Genomic DNA, 18,724 nt, shown 5'->3' with positions numbered 1-18,724 from the left:
GTCTCTCTTGGTGCTGTGGATCTGTTAAGCTGGGTAGACCGGGACGAACTGAAAAGGAGCAGCTCTTTCACATTCCCCATCCCACACTATGGGAATGGGCATAAATCTCCAGCTTTGGGGAGGATTTGATGAAAGGAAAACAACCAAATGATTTTCAAAAAGGGGAGGGAGAAGCTGGAAAGAAGTGTAAGCAAGAGCTTCAGAGGGTGTGGGTATGCAAAGTTGTGGATTTCCTATTCTTTGAGACCAAAGAGAAGATGTTTAAGCAAAAACTTACCAACTTTAGATGTCCTGTATACATTAAAAAAAAAAAAAATACGTGGGAAAAAGGTGTAGCAGCTGTTTGGTCAAGTTAATTGTGACCTTGCATGTATTTTCATGATTATTTGAGCCAAACTAATGTCTGGCCTTCTGTCCATCTGCACTCTCCATTCAAAGAAATTTGTTTGGATAAAAGTAAGTATTCTGAGGTTTGTCTTAATCTCTCTTGGAAATAGTTGCTGATTTTTTTTCCAAGCAACTCTTCTGCCTGAATATGCTACCCATTTATTTTTTTTTTTTGAAGGATGATATATACTCTTAAATGAAAAGGTGTGTGTAATACAAATTACTCAAATCCAATGTATTATATAAGAAGAAGGCTGACAAATGGTGAACAAAACACTGGTAGAAAGATTAAAATGAAGCCAAGAGGGTAAATGACCTTGTCTTGAAATCCTTTTGAATCCCAGCATTCTTAAGATGGATATTCTACAGATCACTAGGACCTAACAATATTGCTTCACTTTACTCCCCTACCCATTTAAGTACTGTCATGGAAAACTGAGGGAGTGCAGCCAGAGGCTTACTGCACACGAGAAATAATCACCGAACGGTGATATTTTGATAGCTTCATCAGTGGCGTTTAGTAATGCTTTTTGGTTTTTACCAGTTGGGCCATATAAGTCAGGTAACTCTAATCTTACTCTCCCTCAAACAATATCTGGGTGAGTAAGTTACAATACTTCAGAAATGCTTCCTGTTAGGACTCCATCACTGATGACTTCACTCTTCCCATCCCCTCCTTGTTTCCCTTCCAGCTGCCTCATGTTCTCCTATGCTAAACTCTGCAGGATGCAGACTATGCTGCATGTGTCAGTACAGGGCTGTGCATAATGGTGTTTCATTCTCCGTTAGCTTTTAAACATTACTGTAAGTAACAAACTTAGTTCCTGAATGTATCCGAAACTCAGGATAACAGAAATGGAATTAAAAACTTAAAATGAACTGTTGAGTCTGCATAACCTGAGGTGACTTTGTTTGAAGTTCCTGTTTTGCATGTGAAGATTCAGGCAAGTGGCAGTGAAAGTAAAAAAAGTTTTGTGTTTCTTTAGCCCTTTGTTAAGAGCTCCTGCTAAAAACTCTGTAAGCTCACTGGTAGAAGGAAGTAATGATGTAGTGGCAGGTATGCTTTGGGTATTTGTAGGGAATTGCTTTATTAAGAGGTTCTCACAAAGGCCAATCACTACTCCCTTTTATGCAAAGTCTTGTGGTTGCAGGTGCTTGAACCATCAACACTTCAATGCCAAATTAAGTGTTTTGTGTTTGGCTCTAAGTAATACTGAACCACAGGGCAGTGCAATCGTTCTGCTGCTGGTGTGGCTCAGTGATTCAGTGCTGGCTGTAGGGAATGCCAAATCATGGGTTGTCTTATTCAGAGGGAGCAATGGGCACTAATGTGTTGGATAACAGCGAACTTTACTTCATGTTCTTCACCTGGAAGTCACAACGAACTACGTGATCCCACTTCACGTAGTGGTCTGACCACCAAGTAAAGCTTGCTAAGTGTGTGTAGGGTATGTGAAGTGATGAAGATGCTTGTTCTCTGTCTTCCAAATGTACCACTATACCGCTATTTTTCAGGACATAGGAGCTCTTAATCTAATTTCAGTTGTTAGCTGTACACAAACCTATGCATACTGGTATAGTACGTGAAGAACAGGAAGGAGAACTTAAAATTAAAACTACCCTGACCTGAGTATTTGTGCAATCGTTTGAAGCTGTTCCTACACCCCTTTGTAGTTGGGATCCAGGATGCTATATTAATTTTGAAGTAATTATGTGTTTATCCAGTAGAGAGCACTAATGATACTACTATCTTTTAAATGACATTGCTGTAAAAGTATGCTGTGTTCTGAGCTTTGGAGCACTTGCTGGGATTTAGACTAAAGCTTTTTCAAATGTAGTGCATGGCTGAAACTCTGCTGAATAGTTACAATGGAAGGCATGTAAAAACGGTCTGCTGGAACTCCTATACTATTAGGAACTATTACTGTTAACTACATGCTATACTATTACAGCTCAAAAATGTAGCAGTACTCAAGTGTCACCTCTGCATGAAGTTGCTAAGTGAAGGTTAACTTTGAAGTCAGTCAGCATCCTTCTTTGGCTCATGACAGACTGAGTCAGGATAAACAGCTGCTGGTTGATGCAGCAGGTGTCTTAAAGGTCTTGGGGAAGTCAATGGTATGAACAAGGTGGTTATTGCCTCTTTGCAGGTGAGACCTTCTACACTGATGTGGCAAAAAAGGCATTAGTAACTAATGTTTTGGTGGCTCACTTCCTTCAGAGGCAGGACAGCTGAGCTGTGCATGAGATGGCTTACTGAAGTTAAAATGTTGGTCTTGATGCTTGATGTAGCGTGAGACAGAGCCCAAGTTATCTTTGAGATGTCAAAGGGGGTTTGTGGCCAGAAATTTAAAAACAACCCCTTTACTTAGTTTGTGAGAAAGCTAGATGGAGTCAATGAGAGAATGTAAAGCACAGACCCATAATAATGGCTTCAAAATAACTTCGGAAGAGTATCTTAAATTCGTGTCTTGAGTAAGACCTCTTGCCATGCAGTCCAACTGAATGGGTTATAATAGCTCAGAGCTTGTGTTACCTTAGTTTCAGAGCATGAAGATGCTGCCCAGAGGAGAAGGTGTTAGAATTCTTCTTTAGGGTAATAAAAGAATTTTAATTATGTGACCAGTATAAATTAATCTTCCTAAATGCACAGACAGTGTGAAACAATCATGCTGAGAGAAGTATGAGTTACAGGAATTCATTCAGTCTTGAATGTATTTAAGAATAACTGTCTGGAGGCAATATCTTTATTATGTTATTTTTAAGGACTTAAAGAAAAAACCAACAGCCACGCTATGGAGCTGCGCATGGACTCTTAATGTTACCTCTGGGCTTGTTGTATTCACTGATGTGTGGTTTGAACTCTGAGACTGCAGCATTATCTCAGAAACAACTTCTAATTTTAATGTTTGCCGCTTCTAATAGAGGAGATTCTGTTCAACACGTGGGGGGAAGAGGATCTGAGTGTGACTAAGATACCATCTTCTGTAAATCAGGGCTAACATGCACATTTCATTGCTCAAGTGGGAAAAATTTGTGTTACAAGAGAGATTTAAAATTCTTAATTGTAAGCCATTTCTAGCTACAGCTGGTATACTGCTCTTGGGAACTGGGCAGCTAGCGTGCACCATTCCAGTACAACTCCAACAAAACATGGGCTGATTGTTACACATCGAGAAAAATGGCATGTTTCTGTGTTAAAGTCGACTTGGTATGCAAAATCTGCTCAGGTAAATCTGTTGAGAAGAATTTTAGACTTTGCTAAATCAACTGTACTTTTAAGAAGGTGGTCATAGCTGTTGCTGATATGGATTTGCTTTGTGTATTGCCTTTTGATGATGTGAATGCGATTTAACACAGCTATCCCACCAGCTAATGCTGTTGTTCTGCTTGTATTTGTCCGTTGGTCCTCAAATCGACCATCTGGTAACAATCTGCATTAAAAGACTGGCCTGCCTGAAATTAATGGGAGTCCTGCCATGGACTTCAGTAAGTCCAGGATTTCACCCTGGTCTTCATCTTGCATGACTATTGCTATTTAGGGTGTGGCAAATATGCTATATTCTGAACTTTGATTTATGTGAGCATTTGCTGAGCAGATGTTAGGGAGCTCAACTTGCTCGTTTCAATCCATCTCTCCTATAGCAAGTGGAAAAAGGAGGCCAAATCAGTCTCAGGTGTGGTTCTATTCACGTGGGATGCTTACATCGATTACGCTCTGTGATGAGTCAGAAACATCAGGCTGTATTTAAGAAACCACAGCTATAAACTAAACAAGTATTTATTACTTCTGCTGGGAGCTAGTTGCCCATGCTAACACTCGTGCCATGTGAGTGGCTTGGGGAAGGGCTGGGCAGAGGCAGGGTTAGCAGAGCGGGGGCTCCCTTTGTGTGCTCTGCTTGCAGGTCAGCTGCTGACATGGTGGGCTTCCTTCTCCAAGTCCTGGTCTCTCTCTGAAGTGGGGTTACCACCTTTGCACCTGTGGCAGGGACAAGGCCTTCAGATGTACGAAGCACTTGAGTTTGCATTTTGCAGGAGAAGTGTTGGTCTGCAGATACAAAACATTAGCCCTTATTCATTAGCTTAAAAGCACAGTAAGGAAAAACCCCTTTGCCCATCTCTCTACTTCTCTCAGCTGCAAATTACGCTGTGCTTTTTAGGTTCAGTAGCCATGGGAGGAGGGGTTGGAAGGCCAGTTTACCGTGGAGATGAAATAAGAAAACTGGCCCATCTTTGCCAGAACCCACTGCAGCTCCCACAGTGGGAGTAACTCCTACAGTTATGTCTGGTGCTTGCCAACTCCCACTGAGCCTGGTATTTTCCCACTGCATTGTTTTTACTGATAGCTTATGCTGAGTAATAACAAGAATCTCTCAAAGGGTGGAAGAGATTAGTGCTCTTTATAATTGATTAAAGAAGTGTTAGCGTGCAGCCACTGAAGACTGTGTAGCCTGTATGGTAAAGGCACATCATGGTTTTATCTTTCCTTTCCTAAAAATGATGAGTACTCGATATCAGTGTTCAGATAAAGGACCTTTCCTGTTTTCGATATCTTTTGGGGAGGAGTGGTAAATGAGGGTGGAAGGCTGCCAGAGATAAATACCCAGTTCATAGATGGAGTCACAAGACTAAGCTGTACAGAGTTTTATGTCTCAAAACACAGAATAATTAGCCATAATAGTAAAAGGAACAAAGCTGTTAGGGATGAATAATAATATCCTTTTCTCAAGGAAGCCTAGTACGTGGCAAAGATTGTTTAAATACTATTGCTGCTTAGCTGGGAATTGATGTAGCAGCAAAGAACAGAAACCAAGCTAGATTGCTTGCTGGAGAAGTGTGTGTGAGAGAGCTTGCCTGCTCTCTTTACGTCTCCCACTGAAGAGATGCTGTCAGCGCACGGCATTCAGCCCCAGTAGACCCCCCTGCACACTGTGAGTGCAAAAGAGCTGCAATAATAAATGTTTCCATCTGCTTCTGGTTAGGAGTTTGTCTCATCCTATCCTCCACAGTGATCCATGCACTTGAGACAGCCAGGCATGATTATTTCCACTAGCAAGGACCAAGATCACACCCTGCACAGCCCCATCTGGTCCAAACCTGCTGCGGATCGCCTGCTGAGCAGCACAGGTCACTGTAAGATGATCGCACTCACATCCCATATGCTGACCGGGTCCCTGTTGCGTACGTTGGCTGTCTTTCGAGCCGCAGCGCTCTGAGGATGCTCGTCCTTCTGCGAGTGTGGTTTTCTGTAGCAGTTGTTTCACTCTGGCTGCTGAACTGTGTAGCAAATGTGAGATTTGCATATAGGAGCCAAAGCACGTGCGGAGATTGGACCTTGGCTTCAGAACTGTGTGTCAAAAGAAGAATGAATGACCAAGAACTTTCAGTGTGAAACCTTAAATTCATCTACTGAACTTCCCTCAGTTGCCCTGTTTGTGTTTCCCTCCCCTCCAGCCTGATCACCTAAGTCAGGTAATTTACGCCTACCTACTGGAAGGAAGGCGAGGTGATTGATGGTGTTGTTTTTAGCTCTTGCAAGGTGCTCGGAGGCTGTGGTGGTGATTGCCAAGAGAGCCGAAGCCTACAAACACCTGCAAAACTTGATCATGCCTCAACTGTTTGTGAATTCTCTGGGAAGATTAAACACATGGGAATAAAGCTTCTTGCTACATCATCTCATTCCTCAGTCTATTTCATATTTGATTAATGCAGAGATAGGAAGTTGGTGAATGCTTCGTTTAATAAGCAGTTTCAAATTTGGGGCTAAAATATGCACTTCACATAGTTGTTTGATTGGGACTGGGGGAGTGCCTCGTGAGCTCCTTTTGCTCTTTTTGTAAACTTGGCAGGACAGGGACACACGCTGCAATATCCAACCAATACAGTGTTACATATAGATTTAAGTATATCATTCATTTTTGGTGTGTAAAATCATAATTTTGGCAAAATCAGTAACAAATAGTTCTTAGCTTTGTAGTAACTGTTTTTAAGTACAAACTTCACTGATTTTCTTTTTTTTTTTTTAAGCAGGTAAAGCATGCTTAAAAGCAAGTAGCATGCTGGTACTTGCATTAAGTTTTCTAAATGCCATTGTGTATGTTTTGGTATGTTCCTCAGTCCCTTTACTGTGGACTCCTAGAGATCATTCGGAAGGTATTTTTACTTGGTCTTTATCTGTACCCTGTCTCTATCTCATCATGTATTCTCAGAAACAAACCACAAGGAGTAGGGTTTGCATGCTGGTGAGAACCCGCTCTTGTTTCAGAAGAGATGAGACTATCGTGGAAGAAAAAAAGATTATGTGTTTTTAAAGATAATTCATATTTCAAGTGGAAGTCTTTAAAATGTGTAATCAGTACCAAATGTAATAAAACATACAACCCTTCCTGCAGCTGAGTGCTGAGCAGCACAGTGGAGAGCTGTGTATAGGAACTGCTTAAACTAACCCCAGTTAAACATCTAATTTGATGCTGCTAATGATTCCTAAGCCCACAAATATGTCCTAGAGCCTTAAGATGAAGTTTCATAAATGGATGTGCCAAATAAGCAACTCATAGCTATCGGAAGAGGATGATCTTTTGCCTTTCTTACCTTGAGTGAGCCTTTAGTGCTCATGATTGCATTTGAAGTCAATTTAAAGCACTCAAATGCCTTTATATTCTGCTGAATGTTCCCACAGATATTCTGGCTTTCTTTCAAAACAGTGTGGGGTGAGGTGTTGGCTTTTTAGCTGTTTTTTTTTTTTTTTTTTTTTTTTTATAACTTGCTGGGATTGTAAATTGCGTCAACCTACTCTGCAACGGGACAAGTGCTGGTGTCAGCACAGGGGAGGGGATGATCTGCACAGCTGGGGAGTGAAAAAAACGGGTTGAGAAAAAGGTATTGTGGAAGGGAAATGGGATGCCTTCTGTTCCTTGCAGGCTTGGCATATTAATGTGGCTCATATTTTTACCGTGACGTCCTGCGTATTATAGACATTACCTCCAGAAAACTAAAAGTGTGTGGAAGAGCGGGAAAGTGTCCTGCCTGTTAAATGAAGGATACAAAATCCTGTTACCTCATTCAAAAAGGGGATGTACGTGTCTTCATCTCAGACAAATGTGTGAAGATGCTAAAACTTGCGTTTGCAGACAGAAGGTACTACGGTAATACGAAGAATGGAGCTGCACTGATCTCGATTTATTAATGTCACTGGTGGAATTTGAGCTGATTTATTAAGATGAGACTTCACCATGCTCAGTACTTCTACAGAAATAGGCCATAAATCAATCAGTCATCTATTACATCTCATTGCAAGTTATGTTGTCTTCTCAAATCCCCTATGGGCATAAATATTGTTTTGATCTGTGTTCTTCCTTTAATAAGAAAAGTCAGGTCTGCCATTTCATTTCCTTCTTAGGACTTCTGACATAAGCTTAGGTATCATGACAGTTCATGCCCTTTTTGTGGGGGAAAAAGTACTGGAACACCCTAAGTTGTGTCCTAAGCCTTCCAGTATTCTTCCAGGAGCTGGAAAAAAAATCAAAAAGAGGTTTGTTTTTTTTGTGGTTGTCAGGAGAAGAATGCAAAATGGATGTCTGTTTGGCTAGCACGATGTGAGGAGAAACGTGACTAAGGGTGACTTCAGATTTTCTCGATTTTGTTTCTGGCCTAAGAACAGGAAGCACCATTTCTTTGCGCCTTGTGTTGTGGAAATAGCAAACAAAAGAGGAAGCACCTAGTTAGAAATGATTGACATAGGGAAGGGAAATTTTGATCCAAACAGATACATGGGGGATGGGTTAGGACTAGAGGAAAAAGGCTGCAAGAGTACAGCTGCAGATTTACAAGAAGCTGTAATCCAGCAGCATAATGGCTAAATGTGTTGGCACTAACTGAAAACCAAACTATACCTGATAAGTCTCTTGTCACATCCTGTATTCCCTTAGAAGTAGTTTATAAAAAGGAAAAAAAATGCAAGCTAACACTGCCCAGGGGGAAAGATTGCCCACAGGGCTTTTGTATCATAATTTCTAATACCTCAAGGCAAGCTAGTGAGAAAACGGTTCACATGAAGAGTGGATTGGCAGTGCTCTTCCCAAAATATTATTTTTGGGCTGCTCATCTCTAGTGCCTGGTGACGTGGCTTCAGGGAAGGAGAGCGCACATTTTGTATAGCATGCACGTTCCTGAAACTGTACTGAGCACTGGAGCCTTTTTTATACAGTAACCTGATAACCACAAACGAACAAAACCCCCTATACTGCTAGTCAGGCCAGTGTCCTGTAGGCACTGCTTGTTATTTTGTGAAAACCTTTCAGCATTACATGTTCTTGAAGGTATTTCCTTTACTTGGACACTTCAGTGTGCCTGGCTGTCAGCTATCTAGGTAGTAGAAATGCTTGGGTTGCTTGCTCATAGTTGGACTGAAGTGCCTGACCACCCTCTGAATCAGCCCAGGAAAGCTGAGCCGTTTTGCTGTGGTGCTCAATCTTCCTCTGTAGGGTCTATGTCAAGGCCTTCTGCAGCCCTTCAGCATTTTGGGTTTTTATTCCACACATTGACCCTCACCCACACCCCAGCTTCTCACAGCATTTTTTAGAAACTGCTCAGGATATTTTTGGGGGCCTGTCATTTCCTCTTTTCCAAATACTTGAGAAGATGAGAATGAGCATCTCAGTAGAATATTCTTAAAGCATAAAATGGGAGCAAGGCAACTGGAGCCAGGAGAGATATGAAGCTAATGTAAAGATGGCTGCTTAGACTGTAAACTTGGTGTGGGAATTGAGTTAATGTGGGCTCCCAGGGAAAGGAGAAAGGACGTGGTATGGATCGAATTAGGGAAGGAAAGAATTAACTGTTGAGAAGGAGGCTGGTTACAGGGAGCTCCTGGAACAGAACCCAACGTCACCTTGCGTAAACTCTTTGGGAAAGCTGCCTGTGACAGTTGTACACCCCTGGCTATGCGTGCTGAAGGCAGGAAGAAATGAAAAATAAACAAAGCCATAGTATGTTAAGAGAACAAGCATAGTTTTAACTTTTATAAATTTCTTTTTTTAACACTTTTTATAAAGTAACTTGTGGATAATAGTATAGGCTTAAAAAAAAAAAAGCCTTTTGTCAACAGGATTGAACTGATCCCCTTTTTATTTTGGGTGTTTACAGTAAGATAGTGACTTAAAACTGTTTTGGATAGTCTCTCCATAAAATAGAAATGGAGAGCATGATGAGAATAAAAGTATTTATTATACCACCTTTCTAGTGACTGGAAGAAAGGCTTTAGTGGGGAGGGAAGGGACAGATGGTCTTTTGAGAAGATCTACAAACTGAAATGGCTACAATACGTTCCCAGGCTTGACCTTAGAGAAGAATGTAGGTGAACTATTTTTAGTGCCCCTATCGAAGTAATTGCATGTCAGTGAGTAACACTAAGTTCAAAAGTTGGTTAGAAATAGTCTCGGTGTACCTCGTAGTAATTGGGATCCGTTGCTTTTGCAGGACTGGATTATATATTGCCAAACAAAAATACACTTAAGTAAGTTGTGTAAATGAGATGTGGTCCATTAAACAAGGCATAATGTCTTCTAGTTAGTGAAAATCTGGCCATTGAGCTATATAACAAAAGGCTTACTTCAAGATAAGCATGGCCTACTGAGAGCACCAGTAAACACACTCTTTGATCATCTGGTTATCATAATTGTCTTATTGTCTGTTAGACAAGGAACTTAATAACAAATGGCTGAAGGTTTTCTTAGGTTTCCATAACAGGTTTTTTGAATTCTTTCTTCAGTGAGGCATTCAAGAGAAAAGACTGAGGGGTGCGGGGGAAAAAAGAGCACCAGAAATACAAAATTGGTCTTACCTTTCAGAAATCTCTTACCTGTCTGGATCAATTTCTATTCTAAGACAGGGCACCCGTAATGTTTAACTCAAAATCCATTCTCAGGGCAATGGCAGGGGGTGGTTAGGGCTGCACAGACACCTCCCTTGGCAGCTCTGCTGGAAAGAGCCATGCTGCTGGGGACCAGAAGAAAGGCACCTCCAGCAGAGTACAGATCCAGCTACAAAAAGCTGACTGTTTGTCTGGGAGCTGTGAAACCAAACATACTTGTGTCTGCAGTTCTTACTGGGGAGCTAGAAGCAACACACAAACGAGCATGCAAGTGGAAATTTCAAAGCTTTGTCACTTGTCATGCCATTTTTCTATAAACCTCTGAGAAAAACCATTACTAAAGCCTCAGCGATCAATCTAAGTAAGGAAGAGTTACTTCGCTGGAGCTGCCAAGTTAGACCTGAAGTCGATTGTGGTAGAGCCTACATAGCACGATGGAACAGAAGTTACTGTACACACCCAGTATCCTGGGAAACTTAGATCAAGTGACCTGACCAAAATTGCGTAGCTGTTGGTTAAACTGGTAGTTGTGCTCTCAGCATTATGTCAACTGTCCCATGAAGAATAAAAGGGAAAGTGTAAATTGCCTATATAATGCCTAGTCGGTAATTAGTTATTTAGAAAAGAATTGCAATAAAAAGGGCCCTGGTGTGGGTGTAAAGGATGGACCTTTGAAGTCTGACTGCGATTGTAAGTTATGCATGCTTGTGGTCTGTGGAATCTTTTCTATCTAACATGTTTCCAAAGTTCAATTTTTTTTTTTAAAGACAGCTATATTTAATTTTAGAAGGAAGCTATTCTGAATGCTTAAGTACTTATGTCACTCTCATTAAAAATGGGATATTAAAGAAATAATAACATAGGAGAGTCAAGTTGAACTGCTGGGCTTTTGGGCCCTGCCTTTGTGAACTCAAATCAAGTGAGCGCATGGGGAAGCAAGCTAGAAAGGTAGGATTCCAGCTGAGTCCTGAGCAAGCCAGCTATCTACATATAAACTCCTTTTCCTTCTCTTCAGTATAGAAAAGGGAATTAAATTTGCTCCAGTATGACATGTAAGTGCAGACGTGGGCAGCATTTCATATCTAACCAGTTAGGTTTACAGAAATTGAGAATTGAAATTATTTTTGAAATCGTGACCTACAAGTGTTTTAACTAAACTTCACTACTGCAGTTACTAGATCTCTTTCATTTCTCTGGTAGATGCTTGGAGGGATGAACTTCTGTTGAAAGCTTTGGGATTTTACGGTACTTATGCATGTTGCAACCTCCAGAGTTGTTTTTCCTCCTTGTCTTCTCCTTTCTCCTCCCTGACTTAATGAAAGCATAAGGAACTGTTAGTGATGAAAAGCTTTGGGTTTCTGTGTTCTTAGGAAAAATAGATGATGGGGTACTTGATCAGTGAAAGATGAAGAAAGCAGCAGAAAGAGGGAGAAAGCTCTGTATTTGCTGCTTATGTAGACTGTAGAAGTAACAGCATTTACAACTACAGAATAAAATGATGTAACTGTCTCAAACCCCTCAAAAAAGGAAATACACATGATTAAAAATCAAATGCCAGTTAAAAATGGCATCTGAAATAAGCTGTTTTCTGGAAAGTAAGAATGTAAAATATCTAGACTAGGCTAAGTGGTTTGTTTCCATGCCTTAGCTGTCCAGCAGGGAAAGTCCATCACATCCCCAAGGTTGTCCTAGCAAGACACGTGCCAAGTTACAATGGTGAGTGACAAGGTCTGACCCATCGAGCTTCTGCTACGCAAGAGAAGGAGGATATTTTGTCTTGTTTGGAGGGGGACTCACTGCTCTGGTGAGCTGTTAAATATTGAAGAACACTTTATCTCATTACAGGGAGTTACATACATATACCAATGACTGAAGTACTATAGCAATGGCAGATAGAGGAAAAAAATAGATGCATTGCAGTGAATTTTTATTTAATCTAACAGCTATGCTCACAGAAACATGTTTGTCCAAAATATTATTATTCTGTTGAACTAAAACTAACCCTTATTATTATTATTATTATTATTATTATTATTAAACTTACGTTCACTAGTTTACAATGTGACTAGTTACACGTTCATACCCTGTAGAAAATCAAAATGCCTTTGAGAATGCCTTTTACCTAGGCTCGCGTTTGTTGGATGCCATCACTGCAAAATGGAGCATGGATGAGAAAGATCCCTTCTTTCAAGGTTAAAGTAAGGGGATATCAAAAGGCATGCAACTATAGGTGTGCTTTGAGTTGTATTTCTGCTGTCTTCAGAAACCATAAATAGAAAGGAAATTCAAGAAATGAGCATTTCTTACTAAAAGAACTTAAAGACAGCATGTTCTCTTATGTAAGCAACATGTTTTCCATAAATTGTTTCAAGCTGTACAAATGTGTTTGCCAATCCTCAAAGCAATCATTTGCAGCCAGTTTTTTTGGATGATAATAAGATTAATGATAAAATAACACTGAAAACAATTTTAAAATAACCTTGGGGATTTAACATAAATCCATAAAAACAAGGAAATTCTGAGTTAAGGCAGCCAGAGTGTATTTAACTTAGTTCTGTTTTGCTTCCAAACTGCAACACATAGGTTTGTTAATTAGGAGGAAAAGGTTTAAGGCCACTTGATAAAAGTACAAACCATACATGCACTGAAAGAGCTGTAAGCACAGCAATACGCGGGGGATGTTGGGTTTATCTTTAAAGTGGCTTTATCTGTGTTAGTATGGCTAAATAGTATTAAGGAAAATAGTATATATTTTACTTTCTCTGCTTATTTTTTTTAATATTTTGTGACTAACATTGCATGTAGTGGGCATCCCCTTTTTCTGATGCTGAAATTCACCATGTAACAGTGTTTACTGTAGGTAGACTTCAGTTTTCCTGAAATGAAAGGTATTAATTGTTGTATAATACATCACATTAATAGGTTTAATCTTACCTTCAAACTGTTATCTTTGCGTTGGTGTAACATCTTGATACACAAACATTTGCAATAATTTTTGTGCCAATAGTGGTGATACCTTTTCAAAATAACGTATACTAATAATTTCCAACACCCTAGTTTACATAAAGGATCAAGAGAGAATGCCCACAGAAAAACTTAACTGATATGGAAATTGGCCTGTATAATGGAGCTAATAATCCTCACTTTGCATAGGCTTTGTACTGGCTGCTTCTGAAAACACAGGTTTTATGCCGAATTTCTTAAGCTTATGGAAGATGTAAACAAGGAAAATTCAACTGTGTAATTGTACTGCCAATAAGAGGATTTATCAGCAGCCTCAAAACTTGAAATGTGCTGCATAGGCCTGCAACTTGATCTGGAGGAGCAGTTATTAGCGCTATTAGGTTATAAACCTTCCTGCCGCAGAAAAGCCTGAAGAGGGCTGGTGTGCTTCTTGCAGACTGCATCTCTGAAGAGTTGCATTATGAAGTTCTGGCAAGTCTTTACTGGACATGGGCAAAGTGCAGTTATTTCAGATGTTTGTTAGAGCACTACAGCACTAAATTTTACTTGGTTTTCAAAGGATAATCCCTTAACCATCCCCTGTATCCCTAACCCCAAATTTTTAGTCCCTGCTCAAAGCTACATGTAGACTAGAGTTTTCATATACAAGATTTAGAATCAGGACAATAGCATTATTCTTCTTAGCTGTGTTCTTGGAAATTGGTAGGTTTTATGGTAGAAAAACTTGTAAAAAGTCTGAAGCCTGATGGGATGAAAGAAGTCAAGTCAAAGAGTTCAAAGTGTAAGATTACAGACAATGCAAAAAAACGGCATCTTCTAATGAGAAGGCTTGGGCAGCTAACTTAATAATGATCCTACTATATTACTTTGTAATTAGGTGATTTCCTTCTTAGATGGCCAAGAAATAAATCCTATAAATACAAGCTTATATGACAGCAGTGACAAGATAATGTCTCACAGAAGTCACTGCCTGAAATCCAGAGATGTAAAATGTGTAGAAATACAAAAGAACTTCATGGGTATCATGACCTTCTGAGGCAAAATCTCCTATCACTGGACCCACCAAAGCAAAATCCAGCATGTCTGGATGACCATCAGGGGCTGGGTGTTAAAACACCTGAATTACAGAAATGGGAGATGTGTTCATCCTTTTCATACTGCAAGGACACAGACATCTCTTGGAAACTGTGGGCTGGAGCATGTTATTTCAGAAGAAAATACTTACTAGCAGGGAGGAACCCTGTATTTATATTGCCAAATGCTTTCCGCTGTAAAAAAAAAAAAAAAAAAAAAAATGTCCTTTGACCTTTCTGGGAAAGCTGTAGTTCTCCCTTTGTGTATGGGAAGCCTTGGAAAGCTGAGCAAAGACAGCTCCTTGGAGCCAGAGAGGTGTCTTTTTCTGCCTGCTTTTGCTCAGCTCTGGCTGAGATGTCATTTCATTTAAGTTTTACTTACATACTTACTAAAATGGTAGAACCAAAGGCTCAGTTTTAACCAGGGAGGATGACCTAGCTAGGCAGGTCACAGCTGAGAAGGAGGAAGGTCTTTTGCCACCTCTTGCTTTCTTCCAACTCCTGGCCAGTTTGTGCTGGCCTGGTTCAGTTTGTGCTGACGCTGGCACCCTTTTTGCTGTGCCCAAATTCACCAGTCTGGCAGAAAACTACTGCTCTGACAAGACCATCACTACGGAATGAGCTGATTCAGTTCAAGACAAGATTCAGTATGGGGGAAAGCCAGTGTGAGGACAGGACTGGCATCATGTGGCCGGGAGGATGGAGGGTAAGGAGCAGGTTTTGAGGGGAGAGCAAATCCTCCTTTTCAGTGCTGCCTTGGTTCAGCTCAGCCATTTGGGAAGTGGTGCTCACAGGCTATATGAAGACAAAAGCATTTATTCTGTTCTGAGCTGAGGAAATAAGCACCTTCTCAAGGGAGATGGGTAGAGAGAGCCAGACTGGATGTCCTTGACAATTTCTTCTACCCCATCACCTACATTAATCCCTCTGTTCAATTATATCGCCGTGGTGCATATCTGAATTCAGCCCTGTTCTTGATGGTGCCTTATTACTGGGTCTTCAGACATGAAAACAACAGGAAATAGCATTCAGAACTCAGATCATTAGATGAAATATATTTAGGAAGTGCTGAAGAGCTTGAAAATGCAGCTCTCAGTGTTGTGAGCATCCCTAATTTAGTCCTCTTCTCTTGTGTGCATTATGGTACCTTCAAGGCTGAGAGCTCATCAGTGTCTTTCCTGTCGCTTCCCTTCATCTTGCAGCAAATGAAAGTAGCAGAAACTGTTATAAAGAAGAAACTAAAGATTCTCTGTAGATTTTGGATGCTGGGTAATAAGTAGGTCAATAGCCAAATGGAAAAAACTAAGTATCTTACAGCTAGCATGTTCTTCGAACAGTCCTTTCTGTACCTGAATGCAGACTTGGTGTAAAAAAAAAAAAAAAAGGCTTTTAACCATAAAACTGAAGATATTATATCAGTGCTTACATGGAAGGGGATTGGACAACAGTTGTATAGGCAGCCTAAATTTTGGCAATACCTGACTTCAGCAGAGCTTGATTTTGCCATCTTAATTGTGTGGGTGGGGCCTGTCCAATTGTTTGTATGTCATTAACATTAAAGAAATGAATAACCATTCTCAAGACCTTTCCTATGCGCATTGTGTTCTTTAGTCCATAAGGATTAACTTCTTTCTAGGCAAAGCTTCAAAAAGGAAAATTACGTACTATTAAAATAACTCATTTTAGAGCTTCATATTTTCACTTAGATCTTAATCAAGCTATTATTGTTATTAAAATATTCTGAAGTGAATTCAGATTTCATAAATATGGATTTTTTTTGGAGCTGCTTCTGCGTGCAGAGCAAGTTAAAAATGAGCACACAGCCTCTAATGGGACTTATTAGTTCCCTGAGAAGTTGCTTATAGTTTCTTCAGTGACTCAGCTGGAGACCCTGGTGCTCTCTGAAGTGTTTGCCACGTTTATTTCCCTGACATCTCGTAAAATCCCAATTGCAAGAGTCTCTTGCTAAGTCTTCTATGTACAATTTTATCAAGATCATCAAAAAGGTACATTAGAAATCCAAATTAAATTGGCAAAGCAAAATGAAGAAGCTTGGAATAAAACTCCTAGTGCCTGCCTAAACTCCCTTGTGTTGTGGCTAAATATTGCAGCATTTTCACTACAAGGATGGATACTACAAGGATGGATTTTTCCTTTCTTGCATGTTTATTTTCGTTGTTGTTAGTTTAAAACCATCTTTATATGTTTACCTAGGGTTCTAGTATATCTGCTGCTTTTTAAACTGAGCTCTGTAATAGCCATCGCAGTGTCCTTGTAAGTGTGGAAACGCTCTGCTCTTTGCTTGCTTTCCTCCTTCAGTGCATTGCTGAGGCTGTCCCATTTGGCTTTTCTCTGTTCTCCACTGACTGTCTTCCATTTTGCTTTTCTTTTATCAATCTTTCTTGGTTAGTACAGTGAGTAAAACGCGTGCAATCCTCATCTCTTCCCTCTGGGGGACTGCAGCAAGTTTGTAAGCTGCAGCAGCATTAGGAAGATGTGATCAAAGATCAATGCGATGTGGCTTTGGGACGTTTGGTAGCTCGTGACTACCCGCTGAGCAGTGTCTGGTGCCAGTGCAAAGCAGGGAAGCCTAAGGCTGATTTTGGTTTTCCTCTACACCCTCTGAACCTGAAGTAAGTGACTCCTGATTTATAGGGATGTGAAGAGGAATGGAAATGGGCCAGCAGCTAAGAGCCCCTCTTGCTGGGACGGGTACGCGTGCGCCAGTTGGCTACATTGGTTTTCTTTGGCAAGGACTACTGCAACTAGAGAGTAGCTGGAGACATCTGAAGCACTGAAGTTGTTTTAAAAAATCGTGGAACTAGCTTGTTGGAATTGCTGTCATGTTTAAAAACACCAGGGGTAACAACAGGATCTATGCAATTCCAGTTTTACTTCCTGAATGTAAAGTGACCATAGAGGATAGTTGAGGAAAAGGAGTGCTATGCTAATAAAAAGAACTGGTGTTGGCTTGGGCTAGGAGGGAGTTCACGTTCTTCATAGCAGCTGGTGTGGCGCTTGGTTTTGGGTTTGTGACCTAAACAGTGTTGATATCACATCTAGCTGATGCTGGAGGGTGCTCATGCTGCGTGGAGGCTACCTGTTTCTCACCCTGCCCCACCAGCAAGGAGCTGGGGTTGGTCAGGAGGCTGGGAGGGCATGTTCTCCAGACACTGCATAAAACTGTACAGGATGCTTTGTATGATCGCAGAGATGTTGAGGCTTGAAGTAACCTCTAGAGGTGGTCTAGTCCAACCCCAGGGTTGTGCCCAGTGGGTTTTGGCATCTCCTGGGGTGGAGGTGCCACAACCCCTCTACCATTTTGTTTGGGAATGGGTTATAACAAGAACCGCACAGTACACACACAAACATATAATTTTGCCAAGAATTTAGGCAATATTAATTTAACATCGGGGTTTTGCTTAAAATATATAAACTTTTCTCAGATGGCCTATTTTAGCTTTTTGACTAATTACAGCTGGCTTTGTAATGCTATATTACAAGCGAAGTGGACAGCAAAGTTGCTTCCCTATTCCCTTGCTCTAGCTAAGCTCCTCTAGAATAATTGTCTCCATTTTATCTATCTGCAGTCTTTAGTGACCTTGCTTTAATGACCTTGGAAGTACGATGGGCCAAAGTCAGTGCTGTCATGCATGGGATTGGTGCCACTAATAACAGGTCTTTTTTGCAGTGACCGTAACAGAGGCTTTGATCCGGTGCTTCTCAGCAATGCTGCAGAAGTTATGCACCTGCTCCCATCTTCAGTTTGTCACGGGCTCAGGCTTCAATGATGTATGGAGTGCAGAAGTACAGTTTCTTGGATAATTAAAACAAACAAAAAGAAGCGTTTCCTCTCTCTGACAGATAAATGGCTAAGTAGATTAAAACATGGTTGAAAAAGCTTTGCTTGTAAAACTAGAAATATGATTGCGGAGTATTTTGCCAATGAGTAATGGATTGGAATCTGTAACTGTTGGCCACAATGTTGTTTTTGTTAATTTTTATTTTTTTTTTAATTATGATGGGGGTTCTGTTATGCCATCATAAAACGAAGATAACTCGTTCCCCTCACATCCCTCCCCAAAATCCGTTACAGTCTATAAATTAGCAGAGGGAGTCCCGTAGGGATATAAAAATAGAGATTTTTTTAAAAGATATAAGTCTTGTCAAGGTACATGACATTTGAATGGAGATTTTCCAACATTCAGAACCATTTTAGAGGTGAGCACCTATTTCAGAGCCACTCCTGTTTTGAAAATGTTCTTCCCCCTTTTTTTTTTTCCCAAAGATCTTGGTAAATGTTTTTAATAAATTAGAACTAAATGTTGCCAGATCTACAAACAACTTTGTCTCTATGGATATTCCATGAATAACCTTTACTTAACTGAATAAAGCAGAAAAGCAGTAAGTTCAACCTTTCTTTCTCCCT

General features: G+C 40.4%; 1 long non-coding RNA gene across 1 annotated transcript; it reads right to left on the bottom strand.

The window, feature by feature from the left end:
• Nucleotides 1-4,234: 4,234 nt before the first annotated feature.
• On the bottom strand, nt 4,235-10,386 carry LOC119716724 (uncharacterized). The gene is made up of 3 exons (XR_005265220.2): nt 10,247-10,386; nt 5,540-5,734; nt 4,235-4,435 (listed from the first exon to the last, which is right to left on the bottom strand). It is a non-coding gene; the product is annotated as an uncharacterized lncRNA (long non-coding RNA).
• Nucleotides 10,387-18,724: the final 8,338 nt, after the last annotated feature.

Source organism: Anas platyrhynchos, chromosome 4 (assembly GCF_047663525.1).
Source record: "Anas platyrhynchos isolate ZD024472 breed Pekin duck chromosome 4, IASCAAS_PekinDuck_T2T, whole genome shotgun sequence".
NCBI classification, from domain to species: Eukaryota; Metazoa; Chordata; class Aves; order Anseriformes; family Anatidae; genus Anas; species Anas platyrhynchos.
This window is presented reverse-complemented; position numbering and strand designations above follow the sequence as displayed.